At 35.6% G+C, this 24,701-nt stretch overlaps 1 long non-coding RNA gene across 2 annotated transcripts; it reads right to left on the bottom strand.

The window, feature by feature from the left end:
* Positions 1-1,113: 1,113 nt before the first annotated feature.
* LOC141385597 (uncharacterized) lies at positions 1,114-23,120 on the bottom strand. 2 transcript variants are annotated; one of them, XR_012406328.1, is made up of 2 exons: positions 22,938-23,120; positions 1,114-4,167 (listed from the first exon to the last, which is right to left on the bottom strand). It is a non-coding gene; the product is annotated as an uncharacterized lncRNA (long non-coding RNA). The 2 variants fall into 2 exon arrangements; XR_012406329.1 differs by lacking the exon at positions 22,938-23,120 and adding an exon at positions 16,536-16,677.
* Between the last annotated feature and the right edge of the window lie 1,581 nt (positions 23,121-24,701).

Raw genomic sequence — 24,701 nt, 5'->3', positions numbered from 1 at the left:
TGATAGGCCTGCTCATACCGAACAGTTTGACACTCAAACCACTGCTGTCAGTCACACCGTTCGTTAAATATTCATCCATATAGGAAAAACCTACTTTTGCGAACTAGTCCCTGGTTTTTAGTTCAATCGCGACGAAACCAGTGTTGTTGGAATCTCTGGACTGTGTAGATCAATAATTATCAAAAAAAAGTTGAACTTTTCACTTTGGCTAGCTGTAACAGGCTAATTTACAAAAGGGGCGTGTCCACACGAACCTACATGCCTGTAAACCAATAAGGAAAGGCCACAACATCACAGAAATTGGTGAGCACATGTGGCTTATCAACGAGATGAAACTTGCAAAATTTTGTAAAGATCAAACCATAGGTGGCGCTATAATAGCAAAAATAGTCTTTAAATAATGCTAAATCGCTTAAAAATAAAGTAAATTTGCTTCATTTACATACTATTTTACAAAAAACACTTAATCTACATATCATATGATAGGTCCGCTCATACTGAACAGTTTGACACTAAAACCACTGCTGTTACTCAAACTGTTCATTAAAAAACCATCAAAATAAACAAAACCTACTTTTGCAAACTAGTCCCTGGTTTTTAACTCAATCGCAACGAAACCAGTGTTGTATGAACCTCTGGACTGAGTAGATCAATAATTATCAAAAAAAAGTCGAACTTTTCATTTTAGATAGCTGTAAAAGGCTCATTAACAATAGGGGCGTGTCTACACGAACCTACATGCCTGTAAACCAATAAGGAAAACAGAAAACATCACAGAAATTGGTGAGCAGATGTGGCATATCAATGTGAATAAACATGCAAAATTTTGTGGAGATTGGGCAATAGGTGGCGCTATAATAGTGAAAATGGTTCTAAAAACATGCTAAAATGGCTTAAAAATGAAGTAAATGTGCTTCATTTACACAATTATCACTGAAATGATTTATAAATTTTTTTTTGTCCATCTTGGATGTTTAAAGGTCTCAAAAACATATTTTCAGTATTCTATCATTTTAGCCACTATAACACAGACTTTTAACTGTCACCTACCATTTCTAACCACTAGATGTCACAACAAGACCACTTATTTATTGTTCAAAACATTTGCATACCTTTGTTGTTTTACATTTTTTGAGTTTAAAGTCAGGGAAATTGCATTTAGGATCATTCTGAATCATATTTTCACCTGATGTAAACACTGTTATGCATTAAACATCTAATTTGGTCCCAGTTAACCTCTTCATAATAATTCTAATAGGTAAAACTGGTTCTATGATTAAACACCTTGTTTTAAAACATATGTAAAGAAAATCACAACTGTGGCTTCTAGATGGCAGTAACAGACCACTTATTGTTTATTTTACTGCTCTATAGCAAAGAATGTAATGTAATGTTATGTAATGCATTCTGAATCCCAAACTGACATGGCATGAACACAGTTAATGCATTGAAGATCAAATTTAGTCAAAGCTTGTCACACTTTTTACTCTGTAGATTTTTAATTATTTTAATAAAATACAAATTTTTCATTTTATACAGTTAGAACATGCTCAGTCATAGAAGGGATATGTTTATGCACACCTAAATGGCTGTAATCACATAAATAAATTACACTGTGGCCACTAGATGGCAGTAGGAGATCACTAATAGCTTATTCACTGCTCTTTTGTCATTTTTATTAAGAAGAGCTAAAATAGCCATAACTCATGAATGAATTAAAATATCTTCACCAAACTTGTTACACATATGCAAGAGGTCAGTCTAAGGTCATAGCATAAAACTCGTAGACAATGGCCACATGATGGCGCTATACATTGTAAAATCACTGTATTTGAGTAACCATTTATCTGATTAACTTAAAATTTGACATGTCGTGTCTTTGTCTAAGGTGCCATGACTCGATCTACACATTATATCATAGGGCTGCTTATACTGGTCACTTTGACATAAAAGCGGTCACTCGAAATGTTCATTAAAAATTTGTCAATATGTAAAAATCGAAGTTGCTTCTCTGGAGTGTTTAAGCAAACATTTGTTAGCTCAATCTATAAACTTTAACACTCTAATCGTATATTTCGTTGTCGAATAAACTACTTACAGGCGTCCTAACTGCTATATGACCTTACCCTGCTAAACTGCTTGACCCCCGTTAATTGCTGCTTGCAGCTATATTTATTATTATTATTCTGCCGAAGTCACTATTGCCCAGACCAAACCGTAAGTCCGAGAGAGCTGAAACTTGGTCAGATGGTAGTACTCCGGTACACTACATTCTCACCGAAGATCAGCCAAATCGGCCCATAGGTGGCGCTATTGCGCCAAAACCCAATATTTTGGCCGCCATTTGTACACCGTTTGTCGTAGACTCAAAAAAATTACAAATTTGGAATCCTTGGGTCAGCCCGAACAAAAGTGGAGTGACCCAGATTTTCTCTACGTTGGATCGTTTTCCCGCTACATCGCGATTTGTCCGAAACCTACTTTTGCGAACTAGTCCTAGGTTTTTTGCCCAATCTGAACCAAACCAGCTCTGAAATGTTCTCTGGACACTGAATATCAATAATTATCAAAAAAAAGTTGAAATTTTTTTTCTCGCACGAAACAGTGCACAACAATGTTCGATGCTAATTGAAGCTAATTGCTAATTGTAGCTATAACTTTTGAAAGGAATGAGAAATCCTCACCAAACTTGGTACACATATGTGTAAGCTTAATTTGATGTGACAGTGCAAAACCCGTGGACTTTGGCCACATGGTGGCGCTATAAAGTTTAAAAAACATAAAAATTACTCTAACCTTACAACCATTACTCCAATCAGCTTGAAATTTGGCATGCAGTGTCTTTGACCAAGTTGTCATAACATACTATAAGGACATTGGCATATCTCAAAAAACATGGCCGCCATTAGCCAATAAAAATTGAGCAGCTATTTAACAAGGTTAACGATGAGTGATCGAAACGAAACTCGCTGGGCATGTTCGACTCACGGTCCTTGAGGTCTGTAAGAATTTTGAAAGAAATCGGCCACTAGGGGGCGATTTTACGTATTTTTAGTGTGTAATGGGTTGTGTATCACACAACCTTTTGCGCAACCACACAAAATACATATCATATGATAGGCCTGCTCATACCGAACAGTTTGACACTCAAACCACTGCTCTCACTCACACCGTTCGTTAAATATTCATCAATATAGGAAAAACCTACTTTTGCGAACTAGTCCCTGGTTTTTAGTTCAGTCGCGACGAAACCAGTGTTGTTAGAATCTCTGGACTGTGTAGATCAATAATTATCAAAAAAAAGTTTAACTTTTCACTTTGGCTAGCTGTAACAGGCTAATTTACAAAAGGGGCGTGTCCACATGAACCTACATGCCTGTAAACCAATGAGGAAAACTCAAAACATCACAGAAATTGGTGAGCACATGTGCCATATCAATGTGAAGAAACTTGCAAAATTTTGTGAAGATCAAACCATAGGTGGCGCTATAATAGCAAAAATAGTCTTTAAATAATGCTAAATCGCTTAAAAATAAAGTAAATTTGCTTCATTTACACACTATTTCACTAAAAACACTCAATCTATATATCATATGATAGGTCTGCTCATACTGAACAGTTTGAGACTAAAACCACTGCTGTTACTCAAACTGTTCATTAAAAAACCATCAATATAAACAAAACCTACTTTTGCGAACTAGTCCCTGGTTTTTAACTCAATCGCAACGAAACCAGTGTTGTATGAACCTCTGGACTGAGTAGATCAATAATTATCAAAAGAAAGTTGAACTTTCCATTTTAGATAGCTGTAACAGGCTCATTAACAAAAGGGGCGTGTCTACACGAACCTACATGCCTGTAAACCAATAAGGAAAACCCAAAACATCACAGAAATTGGTGAGCAGATGTCTCATATCAATGTGAATAAACATGCAAAATCTTGTGGAGATTGGGCTATAGGTGGCGCTATAATAATGGAAATGGTTCTAAAAACATGCTAAAATGGCTTAAAAATGAAGTAAATGTGCTTCATTTACACACTTATCACTGAAATGATTTATAAGTTGTTGTTTTTTTTTTGTCCATCTTGGATGTTTAAAGGTCTCAAAAACACATTTTCAATATTCTATCATTTTAGCCACTATAACACAGACTTTTAACTGTCACCTACCATTTCTAACCACTAGATGTCACAACAAGTCCACTTATTTATTGTTCATAACATTTGCATACCTTTTTTTTTTTAGTTTAAAGTCAGGGAAATTGCATTTAGGATCATTCTGAATCACATTTTGACCTGATGTAAACACTGTTATGCATTAAACATCTAATTTGGTCCCAGTTAACCTATTCATAATAATTCTAATAGGTAAAACTGGTTCTATGATTAAACACATTGTTTTAAAACATATGTAAAGAAAATCACAACTGTGGCTTCTAGATGGCAGTAACAGACCACTTATTGTTTATTTTACTGCTCTATAGCAAAGAATGTAAGGTAATGTAATGCATTCTGAATCCCAAACTGACATGGCATGAACACAATTAATCCATTTAAGATCAAATTTAGTTAAAGCTTTTCACACTTTTTACTCTGTAGATTTTTAATTATTTTAATAAAATACAAATTTTTCATTTTTTACAGTTAGAACATGCTCAATTATAGAAGGGATATGTTTATGCACACCTAAATGGCTGTAATCACATAAATAAATTATACCGTGGCCACTAGATGGCAGTAGGAGATCACTAATAGCTTATTCACTGCTCTTTTGTCATTTTTATTAAGAAGAGCTAAAATAGCCATAACTCATGAATGCATTAAAATATCTTCACCAAACTTGTTACACGTATGCAAGAGGTCAGTCTAAGGTCATAGCATAAAACTCGTAGACATTGGCCACATGATGGCGCTATACATTGTAAAATCACTGTATCTGTGTAACCATTTATCTGATTAACTTAAAATTTGACATGTCGTGTCTTTGTCTAAGGTGCCATGACTCGATCTACACATTATATCATAGGGCTGCTTATACTGGTCACTTTGACATAAAAGCGGTCACTCGAAATGTTCATTAAAAATTTGTCAATATGTAAAAATCGAAGTTGCTTCTCTGGAGTGTTTAATCAAATATTTGTTAGCTCAATCTATAAACTTTAACACTCTAATCGTATATTTCCTACTTACAGGCGTCCTAACTGCTATATGACCTTACCCTGCTAAACTGCTTGACCCCCGTTAATTGCTGCTTGCAGCTATATTTAGGGGGTCAAGCGCGAAGCGCTGAAACCCTATTGTTTTTGTTAAAATTTTTATTAGGGGGTCAAGCGCGTAGCGCTGAAACCCTATTGTATTTGTTAGGATTTTTATTATTAGGGGGTCAAGCGCGAAGCGCTGAAACCCTATTGTTTTTGTTAAAATTTTTATTATTATTAGGGGGTCAAGCGCGAAGCGCTGAAACCCTATTGTTTTTGTTAAGATTTTTATTATTATTATTATTATTATTATTATTATTATTATTCTGCCGAAGTCACTATTGCCCAGACCAAACCGTAAGGCCGAGAGAGCTGAAACTTGGCCAGATGGTAGTACCCCGGTACACTACGTTCTGGCCAAAGATCAGCCAAATCAGACCATAGGTGGCGCTATGGCGCCAAAAAAACACTTTTTGGACATTTTTGCCCGCTATACGTTCACCGTTTGTCGTAGACTCAAAAACTTTACATTTTTTGAATCCTTGGGTTAACCTGAACAAAAGTGTACACCAATAATTTTTGCTCTACGACGCACCGTTTTCCCGCTACATCGCGATTTGTCCGAAACCTACTTTTGCGAACTAGTCCTAGGTTTTACACTCAATCTAAACCAAACCAGCTCTCAAATGTTCTCTGGACACTGAATATCAATAATTATCAAAAAAAAGTTGACATTTTTATTCTCACACGAAACAGTACACAACAATGTTCGATGCTAATTGAAGCTAAATGCTAATTGGAGCTATAACTTTTGAACGAAATGAGATATCATCACTAAACTTGGTACACACATGTATAAGCTCAATTTGAGGTGACACTGCAAAACCCGCAGACTTTGGCCACATGGTGGCGCTATAAAGCTAAAAAAACATAAAAATTACTCTAACCTTACAGCCATTAGTCCGATCAGCTTGAAATTTGGCATGCAGTGTCTTTGACCAAGTTGTCATAACATACTATAAGGACATTGGCATATCTCAAAAAACATGGCCGCCATTGGCCAATTAAAATTGAGCAGCCATTTAACAAGGTTAACGATGAATGATCGAAACGAAACTCGCTGGGCATGTTCGACTCATGGTCCTAGAGGTCTGTAAGAATTTTGAAAGAAATCGGCCACTAGGGGGCGATTTTACGTATTTTTAGTGTGTAATGGGTTGTGTATCACACTACCTTTTGCGCAACCACACAAAATACATATCATATGATAGGCCTGCTCATATCGAACAGTTTGACACTCAAACCACTGCTGTCACTTACACCGTTCGTTAAATATTCATCAATATAGGAAAAACCTACTTTTGCGAACTAGTCCCTGGTTTTTCACTCAATCGTAACGAAACCAGTGTTGTGGGAATCTCTGGACTGTGTAGATCAATAATTATCAAAAAAAAGTTGAACTTTTCACTTTGGCTAGCTGTAACAGGCTAATTTACAAAAGAGGCTTGTCCACACGAACCTACATGCCTGTAGACCAATAAAGAAAACTCAAAACACCACAGAAATTGGTCAGCACATGTGCCATATAAATGTGAACAAACATGCAAAATTTTGTGAAGATCAAAATATAGGTGGCGCTATAATAGCAAAAATAGTCATAAAAACATGCTAAATGGCTTAAAAATAAAGTAAATTTGTTTCATTTACACACTTTTTCACAAAAACACTTAATATACATATCATATGATAGGCCTGCTCATACCGAACAGTTTGACACTCAAACCACTGCTGTCACTTACACCGTTCGTTAAATATTCATCAATATAGGAAAAACCTACTTTTGCAAACTAGTCCCTGGTTTTTCACTCAATCGCGACGAAAACAGTGTTGTTGGAATCTCTTGACTGTGTAGATCAATAATTATCAAAAAAAAGTTGAACTTTTCACTTTGGCTAGCTGTAACAAGCTAATTTACAAAAGGGGCATGTCCACACGAACCTACATGCCTGTAAACCAATAAGGAAAGCCCAAAACATCACAGAAATTGGTGAGCACATGTGGCATATCAATGAGATGAAACTTGCAAAATTTTGTGAAGATTAAACCATAGGTGGCGCTATAATAGCAAAAATAGTCTTTAAATAATGCTAAATCGCTTAAAAATAAAGTAAATTTGCTTCATTTACACACTATTTCACAAAAAACACTTAATCTACATATCATATGATAGGTCTGCTTATACTGAACAGTTTGAGACTAAAACCACTGCTGTTACTCAAACTGTTCATTAAAAAACCATCAATATAAACAAAACCTACTTTTGCGAACTAGTCCCTGGTTTTTAACTCAATCGCAACGAAACCAGTGTTGTATGAATCTCTGGACTGAGTAGATCAATAATTATCAAAAAAAGTTGAACTTTGCATTTTAGATAGCTGTACCAGGCTCATTTACAAAAGGGGCGTGTCTACACGAACCTACATGCCTGTAAACCAATAAGGAAAACCCAAAACATCACAGAAATTGGTGAGCAGATGTGGCATATCAATGTGAATAAACATGCAAAATCTTGTGGAGATTGGGCAATAGGTGGCGCTATAATAGTGGAAATGGTTCTAAAAACATGCTAAAATGGCTTAAAAATGAAGTAAATGTGCTTCATTTACACACTTATCACTGAAATGATTTATAAGTTACTTTTTCTGTCCATCTTGGATGTTTAAAGGTCTCAAAAACACATTTTCAATATTCTATCATTTTAGCCACGATAACACAGACTTTTAACTGTCACCTACCATTTCTAACCACTAGATGTCACAACAAGACCACATTTGCATACCTTTGTTGTTTTACATTTTTTGAGTTTAAAGTCAGGGAAATTGCATTTAGGATCATTCTGAATCATATTTTGAACTGATGTAAACACTGCTATGCATTAAACATCTAATTTGGTCACAGTTAAACTCTGTGTAATAATTCTAATAGGCAAAACTGGTTATGTAAATAAACACCTTGTTTTAAAACATTTGTAAAGAAAATCACAACTGTGGCTTCTAGATGGCAGTAACAGACCACTTATTGTTTATTTTACTGCTCTATAGCAATGAATGTGTTGCAATGTTATGTAATGCATTCTGAATCCCAAACTGACATGGCCTGAACACAGTTAATGCATGTAAGATCAAATTTAGTTAAAGCTTTTCACACTTTTTACTCTGTAGATTTTTAATTATTTTAATAAAATACAAAATTTTCTTTTTATACAGTTAGAACATGCTTAGTCATAGAAGGGATATGTTTATGCACACCTAAATGGCTGTAATCACATAAATAAATTACACTGTGGCCACTAGATGGCAGTAGGAGATCACTAATAGCTTATTCACTGCTCTTTTGTCATTTTTATTAAGAAGAGCTAAAATAGCCATAACTCATGAATGAATAAAAATATCTTCACCAAACTTGTTACACATATGCAAGAGGTCAGTCTAAGCACATAGGATGAAACACATAGACATTGGCCACATGATGGCGCTATACATTATAAAATCACTGTATCTGAGTAACCATTTATCTGATTAACTTAAAATTTGACATGTCGTGTCTTTGTCCAAGGTGCCATGACTCGATCTACACATTATATCATAGGGCTGCTTATACTGGTCACTTTGACATAAAAGCGGTCACTCGAAATGTTCATTAAAAATTTGTCAATATGTAAAAATCGAAGTTGCTTCTCTGGAGTGTTTAATCAAACATTTGTTAGCTCAATCTATAAACTTTAACACTCTAATCGTATATTTTGTTGTCGAATAAACTACTTACAGGCGTCCTAACTGCTATATGACCTTACCCTGCTAAACTGCTTGACCCCCGTTAATTGCTGCTCGCAGCTATATTTATTATTAGGGGGTCAAGCGCGAAGCGCTGAAACCCTATTGTTTTTGTTAAGATTTTTATTATTATTAGGGGGTCAAGCGCGAAGCGCTGAAACCCTATTGTTTTTGTTAAGATTTTTATTATTAGGGGGTCAAGCGCGAAGCGCTGAAACCCTATTGTTTTTGTTAAAATTTTTATTATTATTATTATTATTATTATTATTATTCTGCCGAAGTCACTATTGCCCAGGCCAAACCGTAAGGCCGAGAGAGCTGAAACTTGGCCAGATGGTAGTACTCCGGTACACTACATTCTCACCAAAGATCAACCAAATCGGACCATAGGTGGCGCTATGGCGCCAAAAACCAAGATTTTGGACATTTTTGACCGCTATACGTTCACCGTTTGTCGTAGACTCAAAAACTTTACATTTTTTCAATCCTTGGGTTAGCCCCAACAAAAGTGCACAGCTGAACTTTTTGCTCTACGACGCACCGTTTTTCCGCTACATCGCCATTTGTCCGAAACCTACTTTTGCGAACTAGTCCTAGGTTTTACACTCAATCTAAACCAAACCAGCTCTCAAATGTTCTCTAGACACTGAATATCAATAATTATCAAAAAAAAGTTGACTTTTTTTTTCTCACTCAAAACAGTACACAACAATGTTCGATGCTAATTGAAGCTAAATGCTAATTGGAGCTATAACTTTTGAACGAAATGAGATATCATCACCAAACTTGATACACACATGCATAAGCTCAATTTGAGGTGACACTGCAAAACCCGCAGACTTTGGCCACATGGTGGCGCTATAAAGCTAAAAAAACATAAAAATTACTCTAACCTTACAGCCACTAGTCCAATCAGCTTAAAATTTGGTATGCCGTGTCTTTGACCAAGTTGTCATAACATACTATAAGGACATTGGCATATCTCAAAAAACATGGCCGCCATTGGCCAATTAAAATTGAGCAGCCATTTAACAAGGTTAACGATGAGTGATCGGAACGAAACTCGCTGGGCATGTTCGACTCACAGTCCTAGAGGTCTGTAAGAATTTTGAAAGAAATCGGCCACTAGGGGGCGATTTTACGTATTTTTAGTGTGTAATGGGTTGTGTATCACACAACCTTTTGCGCAACCACACAAAATACATATCATATGATAGGCCTGCTCATACCGAACAGTTTGACACTCAAACCACTGCTGTCACTTACACCGTTCGTTAAATATTCATCAATATAAGAAAAACCTACTTTTGCGAACTAGTCCCTGGTTTTTAATTCAATCGCGACGAAACCAGTGTTGTTAGAATCTCTGGACTGTGTAGATCAATAATTATCAAAAAAAAGTTGAACTTTTCACTTTGGCTAGCTGTAACAGGCTAATTTACAAAAGAGGCTTGTCCACACGAACCTACATGCCTGTAGACCAATAAAGAAAACTCAAAACACCACAGAAATTGGTCAGCACATGTGCCATATAAATGTGAACAAACATACAAAATTTTGTGAAGATCAAAATATAGGTGGCGCTATAATAGCAAAAATAGTCATAAAAACATGCTAAATGGCTTAAAAATAAAGTAAATTTGTTTCATTTACACACTATTTCACAAAAACACCTAATATACATATCATATGATAGGCCTGCTCATACTGAACAGTTTGACACTCAAATCACTGCTGTCGCTTACACCGTTCGTTAAATATTCATCAATATAGGAAAAACCTACTTTTGCGAACTAATCCCTGGTTTTTCACTCAATCGCGACGAAACCAGTGTTGTTGGAATCTCTGGACTGTGTAGATCAATAATTATCAAAAAAAAGTTGAACTTTTCACTTTGGCTAGCTGTAACAAGCTAATTTACAAAAGGGGCGTGTCCACACGAACCTACATGCCTGTAAACCAATAAGGAAAGCCCAAAACATCACATAAATTGGTGAGCACATGTGGCATATCAACGAGATTAAACTTGCAAAATTTTGTGAAGATTAAACCATAGGTGGCGCTATAATAGCAAAAATAGTCTTTAAATAATGCTAAATCGCTTAAAAATGAAGTAAATTTGCTTCATTTACATACTATTTCACAAAAAACACTTAATCTACATATCATATGATAGGTCTGCTTATACTGAACAGTTTGACACTAAAACCACTGCTGTTACTCAAACTGTTCATTAAAAAACCATCAATATAAACAAAACCTACTTTTGCGAACTAGTCCCTGGTTTTTAACTCAATCGCAACGAAACCAGTGTTATATGAACCTCTGGACTGAGTAGATCAATAATTATCAAAAAAAAGTTGAACTTTCCATTTTAGATAGCTGTAACAGGGTCATTTACAAAAGGGGCGTGTCTACACGAACCTACATGCCTGTAAACCAATAAGGAAAACCCAAAACATCACAGAAATTGGTGAGCAGGGGCCTGTTTCAGAAAGGAGGTTAAGTGAAAACTCAGAGTATTTTAACCCTGAAATGAGAGAAACTCTGGGTTTTCGGTTTCAAAATGGCAGGTTTGTTAAACTCAAGAAATCAGGGTAAGTCAAGCCTGTTTCTGAAAGAAAGGTAACTTTAACTCAGAGTCAGTTACTGTGGTAACTTACTCTGTGAATCTAACCTGGTCTGGAGCAGGTTTTATTCTCTAAACTCTGAGTTTCTGTCGGTCTCCTCCCCTTTTTTTAAAGTTGAAGCGTATTTCTCGCATTAGTCTTACATTTCCACACACCTATTTTAGAGCTCATTTTGGAGATGCCCATAAAAACGATTGATGGAAACGTCATGATTCACATAACTTTAATACTTAAATACTTAAAAAATACTTAAAAAAATATTCATAATAAAATAAGAAAAGATGCGCATAAACTACGAAGTGCACTTAACAAATTACAGTATGTACATTAAAAAAAAGTTTGTTAGAGATGATGATGAAAATGTGTGTAAATGGACAAACCAGCTGACTGAGCACACAGTAGAACATCTTAAATGTTGTTTTATTCATTCTAAAATGCCTTAACTGTTTCAGTATTAGTGTATATTATTAATCCGAGCGTCTGGAGCGTGTCAAGATCGGCCGCGTCTGGCTTCAAACGCCCCCACGTGTTCATTGTGTCTTCTGAGGCGCAAGTATTAAATAAAAAATCATTAACGCAGCTTGTTCTACCGCAGTAAATTCTGTTTTTACTGTTGATATTTGGCGCAAGTTAATCAGGAAGTGACGATTGTGTTCTCTTTGACTCGTTGGATAAAAACGCTGCTTTATTCGCATCTTTTAGGCATTATTCCAGTTTTGCACAAATTTATGTAAGCCTGTATTTTGATGGAAACACAGCTATTGCCTACATTTTTTGTCACACACAGAACAAAGTCACGTACAAGGCTTGTCCTTTTTTCCATAAATATTTAGCTTAACCTTCGACATGTACTGTTACTAGATTAATGGGATTATTATTCTGTCTAAAATTTATTTTTAGCACTGCTTAGGTTCTTAGTGTTATATCAACCTCTATCACTTGATCAATAAAAAGGCAGACACACAAGTGCACTGTTAAATCTATTAAAACTGATGAACGTGTATAAAAGTTTAGAAAAAAGTATAAACTTCACACATTATATTACTTATTTTATTATACTTAAATGTTTAAATAATTTAAATAAAAAATTACGCATTAACTTGAGCAGCTGTTTTCCCAGGCTAACTGTCTCTGTTTCACTGATGGTTGCTTCTTTTTAAGTATATACACTCATATTTGCTAAAACTTTGCATGAGAACATCAAGTTCAGCTGGGGAAAGAAATGGTGATCTCTTTTTTTAAGATCTTGCCATGGTCACTCATAATATCTGCGCTCCATTGATAATGCCTTTTTATAGTCATGGTGTGTGCGCTTAACTCTGAGTTGGTCTACTCAAAGTTGATTGACCCAACTCAGATCAGCTATTCTGAAACCGAAAACTCAGAGTTTTTAATCTCTCGGTAAATCAACTCAGAGTTCAAGTTTAAACTCCGAGTTGTTGGAACCTCCTTTCTGAAACAGGCCCCAGATGTGGCATATCAATGTGAATAAACTTGCAAAATCTTGTGGAGATTGGGCAATAGGTGGCGCTATAATAGTGGAAATGGTTCTAAAAACATGCTAAAATGGCTTAAAAATGAAGTAAATGTGCTTCATTTACACACTTATCACTGAAATGATTTACAAGTTATTTTTTTGCCCATCTTGGATGTTTAAAGGTCTCAAAAACACATATTTTCAATATTCTATCATTTTAGCCACTATAACAGAGACTTTTAACTGTCACCTACCATTTCTAACCACTAGATGTCACAACAAGACCACTTATTTATTGTTCATAACATTTGTATACCTTTGTTGTTTTACATTTTTTGAGTTTAAAGTCAGGGAAATTGCATTTAGGATCATTCTGAATCACATTTTGACCTGATGTAAACACTGTTATGCATTAAACAACTAATTTGGTCCCAGTTAACCTCTTCATAATAATTCTAATAGGTAAAACTGGTTCTATGATTAAACACATTGTTTTAAAACATGTGTAAAGAAAATCACAACTGTGGCTTCTAGATGGCAGTAACAGACCACTTATTGTTTATTTTACTGCTCTATAGCAAAGAATGTAATGTAATGTAATGCATTCTGAATCCCAAACTGACATGGCATGAACACAGTTAATGCATTTAAGATCAAATTTAGTCAAAGCTTTTCACACTTTTTACTCTGTAGATTTTTAATTATTTTAATAAAATACAAATTTTTCATTTAATATAGTTAGAAGATGCTCAATTATAGAAGGGATATGTTTATGCACACCTAAATGGCTGTAATCACATAAATAAATTACACTGTGGCCACTAGATGGCAGTAGGAGATCACTAATAGCTTATTCACTGCTCTTTTGTCATTTTTATTAAGAAGAGCTAAAATAGCCATAACTCATGAATGAATTAAAATATCTTCACCAAACTTGTTACACATATGCAAGAGGTCAGTCTAAGGTCATAGCATAAAACTCGTAGACATTGGCCACATGGTGGCGCTATACATTGTAAAATCACTGTATCTGAGTAACCATTTATCTGATTAACTTAAAATTTGACATGTCGTGTCTGTCTAAGGTGCCATGACTCGATCTACACATTATATCATAGGGCTGCTTATACTGGTCACTTTGACAAAAGCGGTCACTCGAAATGTTCATTAAATTTATCAATATGTAAAAATCGAAGTTGATTCTCTGGAGTGTTTAATCAAACATTTGTTAGCTCAATCTATAAACTTTAACACTCTAATCGTATATTTTGTTGTCGAATAAACTACTTACAGGCGTTCTAACTGCTATATGACCTTACCCTGCTAAACTGCTTGACCCCCGTTAATTGCTGCTTGCAGCTATATTTATTATTATTATTATTATTATTATTATTATTATTATTATTATTCTGCCGAAGTCACTATTGCCCAGACCAAACCGTAAGGCCGAGAGAGCTGAAACTTGGCCAGATCGTAGTACCCCGGTACACTACGTTCTGGCCAAAGATCAGCCAAATCAGACCATAGGTGGCGCTATGGCGCCAAAAACCCACTTTTTGGACATTTTTGCCCGCTATACGTTCACCGTTTGTCGTAGACTCAAAAACTTTACATTTTTTCAATCCTTGGGTTAGCCCCAACAAAAGTGCACAGCTGAACTTTTTGCTCTACGACGCACCGTTTTCCCGCTACATCGCGATTTGTCCGAAACCTACTTTTGCGAACTAGTCCTAGGTTTTTCACTCAATCTAAACCAAACCAGCTCTCAAATGTTCTCTGGACACTGAATATCAATAATTATCAAAAAAAAGTTGACATTTTTATTCTCACGCGAAACAGTGCACAACAATGTTCGATGCTAATTGAAGCTAAATGCTAATTGGAGCTATAACTTTTGAACGAAATGAGATATCATCACCAAACTTGGTACACATGCATAAGCTCCATTTGAGGTGACACTGCAAAACCTGCAGACTTTGGCCACATGGTGGCGCTATAAACCTAAAAAAAGATAAAAATTAGTCTAACCTTACAGCCACTAGTCCAATCAGCTTGAAATTTAACATGCAGTGTCTTTGACCAAGTTCTCATAACATACTATAAGGACATTGGCATATCTCAAAAAACATGGCCGCCATTGGCCAATTAAAATTGAGCAGCCATTTAACAAGGTTAACTATAAGTGATCAAAACGAAACTCGCTGGGCATGTTCGACTCACGGTCCTAGAGGTCTGTAAGAATTTTGAAAGAAATCGGCCACTAGGGGGCGATTTTACGTATTTTTAGTGAGTAATGGGTTGTGTATCACACAACCTTTTGCGCAACCACACAAAATACATATCATATGATAGGCCTGCTCATACCGAACAGTTTGACACTCAAACCACTGCTGTCACTTACACCGTTCGTTAAATATTCCTAAATATAGGAAAAACCTACTTTTGCGAACTAGTCCCTGGTTTTTCACTCAATCGCGACGAAACCAGTGTTGTTGGAATCTCTGGACTGTGTAGATCAATAATTATCAAAAAAAAGTTGAACTTTTCACTTTTGCTAGCTGTAACAGGCTAATTTACAAAAGGGGCTTGTCCACACGAACCTACATGCCTGTAAACCAATAAGGAAAACTCACAACATCACAGAAATTGGTGAGCACATGTGGCATATCAACGAGATGAAACTTGCAAAATTTTGTGAAGATCAAACCATAGGTGGCGCTATAATAGCAAAAATAGTCTTTAAATAATGCTAAATCGCTTAAAAATAAAGTAAATTTGCTTCATTTACATACTATTTCACAAAAAAAACACTCAATCTACATATCATATGATAGGTCTGCTCATACTGAACAGTTTGAGACTAAAACCACTGCTGTTACTCAAACCGTTCATTAAAAAACCCTCAATATAAACAAAACCTACTTTTGCGAACTAGTCCCTGGTTTTTAACTCAATCCCAACGAAACCAGTGTTGTATAAACCTCTGGACTGAGTAGATCAATAATTATCAAAAAAAAGTTGAACTTTTCATTTTAGATAGCTGTAACAGGCTCATTAACAAAAGGGGCGTGTCTACACGAACCTACATGCCTGTAAACCAATAAGGAAAACCCAAAACATCACAGAAATTGGTGAGCAGATGTGGCATATCAATGTGAATAAACATGCAAAATCTTGTGGAGATTGGGCAATAGGTGGCGCTATAATAGTGGAAATGGTTCTAAAAACATGCTAAAATGGCTTAAAAATGAAGTAAATGTGCTTCATTTACACACTTATCACTGAAATGATTTATAAGTTTTTTTTTGTCCATCTTGGATGTTTAAAGGTCTCAAAAACACATATTTTCAATATTCTATCATTTTAGCCACTATAACACAGACATTTAACTGTCACCTACCATTTCTAACCACTAGATGTCACAACAAGATCACTTATTTATTGTTCAAAACATTTGCATACCTTTGTTGTTTTACATTTTTTGAGTTTAAAGTCAGGGAAATTGCATTTAGGATCATTCTGAATCATATTTTGACCTGATGTAAACACTGTTATGCATTAAACATCTTATTTGGTCCCAGGTAACCTCTTCATAATAATTCTAATAGGTAAAACTGGTTCTATAATTAAACACCTTGTTTTAAAACATGTAAAGAAAATCACAACTGTGGCTTCTAGATGGCAGTAACAGACCATTTATTGTTTATTTTACTGCTCTATAGCAAAGAATGTGTTGTAATGTTATGTAATGCATTCTGAATCCCAAACTGACATGGCATGAACACAGTTAATGCATTTAAGATCAAATTTAGTTAAAGTTTTTCATACTTTTTACTCTGTAGATTTTTAATTATTTTAATAAAATACAAATTTTTCATTTTATATAGTTAGAACATGCTCAATTATAGAAGGGATATGTTTATGCACACCTAAATGGCTGTAATCACATAAATAAATTACACCGTGGCCACTAGATGGCAGTAGGAGATCACTAATAGCTTATTCACTGCTCTTTTGTCATTTTTATTAAGAAGAGCTAAAATAGCCATAACTCATGAAGGAATTAAAATATCTTCACCAAACTTGTTACACATATGCAAGAGGTCAGTCTAAGGTCACAGCATAAAACTCGTAGACAATGGTCACATGATGGCGCTATACATTGTAAAATCACTGTATCTGAGTAACCATTTATCTGATTAACTAGAAATTTGACGTCGTGTCTTTGTCTAAGGTGCCGTGACTCGATCTACACATTATATCATAGGGCTGCTTATACTGGTCACTTTGACATAAAAGCGGTCACTCGAAATGTTCATTAAAAATTTGTCAATATGTAAAAATCGAAGTTGCTTCTCTGGAGTGTTTAATCAAACATTTGTTAGCTCAATCTATGAACTTTAACACTCGTATATTTCGTTGTCGAATAAACTACTTACAGGCGTCCTAACTGCTACATGACCTTACCCTGCTAAACTGCTTGACCCCCGTTAATTGCTGCTTGCAGCTATATTTAGGGGGTCAAGCGCGAAGCGCTGAAACCCTATTGTTTTTGTTAAAATTTTTAGGGGGTCAAGCGCGAAGCGCTGAAACCCTATTGTTTTTGTTAAGATTTTTATTATTATTATTATTATTATTATTATTATTATTATTATTATTATTATTATTCTGCCGAAGTCACTATTGCCCAGACCAAACCGTAAGGCCGAGAGAGCTGAAACTTGGCCAGAAGGTAGTACCCCGGTACACTACGTTCTGGCCAAAGATCAGCCAAATCAGACCATAGGTGGCGCTATGGCGCCAAAAAAACACTTTTTGGACATTTTTGGCCGCTATTCGTTCACCGTTTGTCGTAGACTCAAAAACTTTAACTTTTTTGAATCCTTGGGTTAACCTGAACAAAAGTGTATACCAAAAATTTTTGCTCTACGACGCACCGTTTTCCCGCTACATCGCGATTTGTCCGAAACCTACTTTTGCGAACTAGTCCTAGGTTTTACACTCAATCTAAACTAAACCAGCTCTCAAATGTTCTCTGGACACTGAATATCAATAATTATCAAAAAAAAGTTGACATTTTTATTCTCACGCGAAACAGTGCACAACAATGTTCGATGCTAATTGAAGCTAAATGCTAATTGGAGCTATAACTTTTGAACGAAATGAGATATCATCACCAAACTTGGTATACACATGCATAAGCTCAATTTGAGGTGACACTGCAAAACCCGCAGACTTTGGCCACATGGTGGCGCTATAAAGCTAAAAAAACATAAAAATTACTCTAACCTTACAGCCATTTGTCCAATCAGCTTGAAATTTGGCATGCAGTGTCTTTGACCAAGTTGTCATAACATACTATAAGGACATTGGCATATCTCAAAAAACATGGCCGCCATTGGCCAATTAAAATTGAGCAGCCATTTAACAAGGTTAACGATGAGTGATCGAAACGAAACTCGCTGGGCATGGTCGACTCATGGTCCTAGAGGTCTGTAAGAATTTTGAAAGAAATCGGCCACTAGGGGGCGATTTTACGTATTTTTAGTGTGTAATGAGTTGTGTATAACACAACCTTTTGCGCAACCACACAAAATACATATCATATGATAGGCCTGCTCATACCGAACAGTTTGACACTCAAACCACTGCTGTCACTTACACCGTTCGGTAAATATTCATCAATATAGGAAAAACCTACTTTTGCGAACTAGTCCCTGGTTTTTCACTCAATCGCGACGAAACCAGTGTTGTTGGAATCTCTGGACTGTGTAGATCAATAATTATCAAAAAAAAGTTGAACTTTTCACTTTGGCTAGCTGTAACAGGCTCATTTACAAAAGGGGCGTGTCCACACGAACCTACATGCCTGTAAACCAATAAGGAAAGCCCAAAACACCACAGAAATAGGTGAGCACATGTGGCATATCAACGAGATGAAACTTGCAAAATTTTGTGAAGATCAAACCATAGGTGGCGCTATAATAACAAAAATAGTCTTAAAAACATACCAAATGGCTTAAAAATAAAGTAAATGTGCTTAATTTAAACACTATTTCACAAATACACTTAATCTACATATCATGTGATAGGTCTGCTCATACTGAACAGTTTGGCATGAAAACCACTGCTGTCACTCACACCGTTCATCAAAAAACCATTAATATGTACAAAACGTACTTTTGCGAACTAGTCCCTGGTTTTTAGCTCAATCGCAACGAAACCAGTGTTGTATGATCCTCTGGACTGAGCAAATCAATAATTATCAAAAAAATGTTGAACTTTTCACTTTGGCTAGCTGTAACAGGCTCATTAATAAAAGGGGCGTGTCTACACAAACCTACATGCCTGTAAACCAATAAGGAAAACCCAAAACATCACAGAAATTGGTGAGCACATGTGACATATCAATGTGAATAAACATGCAAAATTTTGTAAAGATCGGTGTATAGGTGGCGCTATAATAGAAGAAGTGGTTCTAAAAACATGCTAAAATGGCTTAAAAATGCAGTAAATGTGCTTCATTTACACACTTTTCACTGAAATGATTTACAAGTTATTTTTTTTGTCCATCTTGGATATTTAAAGGTCTCAAAAACACATATTTTCAATATTCTATCATTTTAGCCACTATAACACAGACTTTTAACTGTCACCTACCATTTCTAACCACTAGATGTCACAACAAGACCACTTATTTATTGTTCAAAACATTTGCATACCTTTGTTGTTTTACATTTTTTGAGTTTAAAGTCAGGGAAATTGCATTTAGGATCATTCTGAATCATATTTTGACCTTATGTAAACACTGTTATGTATTAAACATCTAATTTGGTCCCAGTTAACCTCTTCATAATAATTCTAATAGGTAAAACTGGTTCTATAATTAAACACCTTGTTTTAAAACATATGTAAAGAAAATCACAACTGTGGCTTCTAGATGGCAGTAACAGACCACTTATTGTTTATTTTACTGCTCTATAGCAAAGAATGTAATGTAATGTTGTGTAATGCATTCTGAATCCCAAACTGACATGGCATGAACACAGTTAATGCATTTAAGATCAAATTTAGTCAAAGCTTGTCACACTTTTTACTCTGTAGATTTTTAATTATTTTAATAAAATACAAAATTTTCTTTTTATATAGTTAGAACATGCTCAGTCATAGAAGGGATATGTTTATGCACACCTAAATGGCTGTAATCACATAAATAAATTACACTGTGGCCACTAGATGGCAGTAGGAGATCACTAATAGCTTAATCACTGCTCTTTTGTCATTTTTATTAAGAAGAGCTAAAATAGCCATAACTCATGAATGAATAAAAATATCTTCACCAAACTTGTTACACATATGCAAGAGGTCAGTCTAAGCACATAGGATGAAACACATAGACATTGGCCACATGCTGGCGCTATACATTGTAAAATCACTGTATCTGAGTAACCATTTATCTGATTAACTTAAAATTTGACATGCCGTGTCTTTGTCTAAGGTGCCATGACTCGATCTACACATTATATCATAGGGCTGCTTATACTGGTCACTTTGACATAAAAGCGGTCACTCGAAATGTTCATAAGAAATTTGTCAATATGTAAAAACTGAAGTTTCATTTCTGGAGTGTTTAATCAAACGTTTGTTAGCTCAATCTATAAACTCTAACACTCTAATCGTATATTTCATTGTCAAATAAACTACTTACAGGCGTCCTAACTGCTATATGACCTTACCCTGCTAAACTGCTTGACCCCCGTTAATTGCTGCTTGCAGCTATATTTATTATTATTATTATTATTATTATTATTCTGCCGAAGTCACTATTGCCCAGACCAAACCGTAAGGCCGAGAGAGCTGAAACTTGGCCAGATCGTAGTACTCCGGTACACTACGTTCTGACCAAAGATCAGCCAAATCGGACCATAGGTGGCGCTATGGCGCCAAAAACCAAGATTTTGGACATTTTTGACCGCTATACGTTCACCGTTTGTCGTAGACTCAAAAACTTTACATATTTTCAATCCTTGGGTTAGCCCCAACAAAAGTGCACAGCTGAACTTTTTGCTCTACGACGCTCCTTTTTCCCGCTACATCGCCATTTGTCCGAAACCTACTTTTGCGAACTAGTCCTAGGTTTTACACTCAATCTAAACCAAACCAGCTCTCAAATGTTCTCTGGACACTGAATATCAATAATTATCAAAAAAAAGTTGACATTTTTATTCTCACACGAAACAGTTCACAACAATGTTCGATGCTAATTGAAGCTAAATGCTAATAGGAGCTATAACTTTTGAACAAAATGAGATATCATCACAAAACTTGGTACACACATGCATAAGCTCAATTTGAGGTGACACTGCAAAACCCGCAGACTTTGGCCACATGATGGCGCTATAAACCTAAAAAAACATATAAATAACTCTAACCTTACAGCCATTTGTCCAATCAGCTTGAAATTTGGCATGCAGTGTCTTTGACCAAGCTGTCATAACATACTATAAGAACATTGGCATATCTCAAAAAACATGGCCGCCATTGGCCAATTAAAATTGAGCAGCCATTTAACAAAGTTAACGATGAGTGATCAAAACGAAACTCGCTGGGCATGTTCGACTCACGGTCCTAGAGGTCTGTAAGAATTTTGAAAGAAATCAGCCACCAGGGGGCGATTTTACGTATTTTTAGTGTGTAATGGGTTGTGTATCACACAACCTTTTGCGCAACCACACAAAATACATATCATATGATAGGCCTGCTCATACCGAACAGTTTGACACTCAAACCACTGCTTTCACTTACACCGTTCGTTAAATATTCATCAATATAGGAAAAACCTACTTTTGCGAACTAGTCCCTGGTTTTTCACTCAATCGCGACGAAACCAGTGTTGTTGGAATCTCTGGACTGTGTAGATCAATAATTATCAAAAAAAGTGGAACTTTTCACTTTGGCTAGCTGTAACAGGCTAATTTACAAAAGGGGCGTGTCCACACGAACATACAAGCCTGTAAACCAATAAGGAAAGCCCAAAACATCACAGAAATTGGTGAGCACATGTGGCATATCAACGAGATGAAACTTGCAAAATTTTGTGAAGGTCAAACCGTAGGTGGCGCTATAATAGCAAAAATAGTCTTTAAATAATGCTAAATCGCTTAAAAAAAGTAAATTTGCTTCGTTTACATACTATTTCACAAAAAACACTTAATCTACATATCATATGATAGGTCTGCTCATACTGAACAGTTTGACACTAAAACCACTGCTGTTACTCAAACTGTTTATTAAAAAACCATCAATATAAACAAAACCTACTTTTGCGAACTAGTCCCTGGTTTTTAACTCAATCGCAACGAAACCAGTGTTGTATGAACCTCTGGACTGAGTAGATCAATAATTATCAAAAAAAAGTTGAACTTTCCATTTTAGATAGCTGTAACAGGCTCATTTACAAAAGGGGCGTGTCTACACGAACCTACATGCCTGTCAACCAATAAGGAAAACCGAAAACATCACAGAAATTGGTGAGCAGATGTGGCATATCAATGTGAATAAACATGCAAAATTTTGTGGAGATTGGGCAATAGGTGGCGCTATAATAGTGGAAATGGTTCTAAAAACATGCTAAAATGGCTTAAAAATGCAGTAAATGTGCTTCATTTACACACCTATCACTGAAATGATTTATAAGTTGTTGTTTTTTTTGTCCATCTTGGATGTTTAAAGGTCTCAAAAACACATTTTCAATATTCTATCATTTTAGCCACTATAACACAGACTTTTAACTGTCACCTACCATTTCTAACCACTAGATGTCACAACAAGACCACTTATTTATTGTTCATAACATTTGCATACCTTTGTTGTTTTACATTTTTTGAGTTTAAAGTCAGGCAAATTGCATTTAGGATCATTCTGAATCATATTTTGACCTGATGTAAACACTGTTATGCATTAAACATCTAATTTGGTCCCAGTTAACCTCTTTATAATAATTCTAATAGGTAAAACTGGTTCTATGATTAAACACATTGTTTTAAACATATGTAAAGAAAATCACAACTGTGGCTTCTAGATGGCAGTAACAGACCACTTGATGTTTATTTTACTGCTCTATAGCAAAGAATGTAATGTAATGTTATGTAATGCATTCTGAATCCCAAACTGACATGGCATGAACACAGTTAATCCATTTAAGATCAAATTTAGTCAAAGCTTGTCACACTTTTTACTTTGTAGATTTTTAATTATTTTAATAAAATACAAATTTTTCATTTTATATAGTTAGAACATGCTCAATTATAGAAGGGATATATTTATGCACACCTAAATGGCTGTATACATAAATAAATTACACTGTGGCCACTAGATGGCAGTAGGAGATCACTAATAGCTTATTCACTGCTCTTTTGTCATTTTTATTAAGAAGAGCTAAAATAGCCATAACTCATGAAGGAATTAAAATATCTTCACCAAACTTGTTACACAAATGCAAGAGGTCAGTCTAAGGTCATAGCATAAAACTCGTAGACAATGGCCACATGATGGCGCTATACATTGTAAAATCACTGTATCTGAGTAACCATTTATCTGATTAATTTAAAATTTGACATGTCGTGTCTTTGTCTAAGATGCCATGACTCGATCTACACATTATATCATAGGGCTGCTTATACTCGTCACTTTGACATAAAAGCGCTCACTCGAAATGTTCATAAAAAATTTGCCAATATGTAAAAATCGAAGTTGCTTTTCTGGAGTGTTTAATCAAACATTTGTTAGCTCAATCTATAAACTCTAACACTGTAATCATATATTTCATTGTCAAATAAACTACTTACAGGCGTCCTTACTGCTATATGACCTTACCCTGCTAAACAGCTTGACCCCCGTTAATTGCTGCTTGCAGCTATATTTATTATTATTATTCTGCCGAAGTCACTATTGCCCAGACCAAACCGTAAGGCCGAGAGAGCTGAAACTTGGCCAGATCGTAGTACCCCGGTACACTACATTCTCACCAAAGATCAGCCAAATCGGACCATAGGTGGCGCTACAGCGCCAAAAACCAACATTTTGGACATTTTTGGCCGCTATACGTTCACCGTTTGTCGTAGACTCAAAAACTTTACATTTTTTGAATCCTTGGGTTAGCCCTAACAAAAGTGCACAGCTGCACTTTTTGCTCTACGACTCACCGTTTTCCCGCTACATCGCGTTTTGTCCGAAACCTACTTTTGCGAACTAGTCCTAGGTTTTTCACTCAATCTAAACCAAACCACCTCTCAAATGTTCTCTGGACACTGAATATCAATAATTATCAAAAAAAAGTTGACATTTTTATTCTCACTCGAAACAGTACACAACAATGTTTGATGCTAATTGAAGCTAAATGCTAATTGGAGCTATAACTTTTGAACAGAATGAGATATCATCACCAAACTTGGTACACACATGTATAAGCTCAATTTGAGGTGACACTGCAAAACCCGCAGACTTTAGCCACATGGTGGCGCTATAAAGCTTAAAAACCATAAAATGACCCTAACCTTACAA

The sequence above is a fragment of the Danio rerio genome, chromosome 5, assembly GCF_049306965.1.
Source record: "Danio rerio strain Tuebingen ecotype United States chromosome 5, GRCz12tu, whole genome shotgun sequence".
Classification (NCBI taxonomy): domain Eukaryota; kingdom Metazoa; phylum Chordata; class Actinopteri; order Cypriniformes; family Danionidae; genus Danio; species Danio rerio.
The sequence above is the reverse complement of the archived record's forward strand: the minus strand, read 5'-3'. Positions and strand labels throughout refer to the sequence as shown.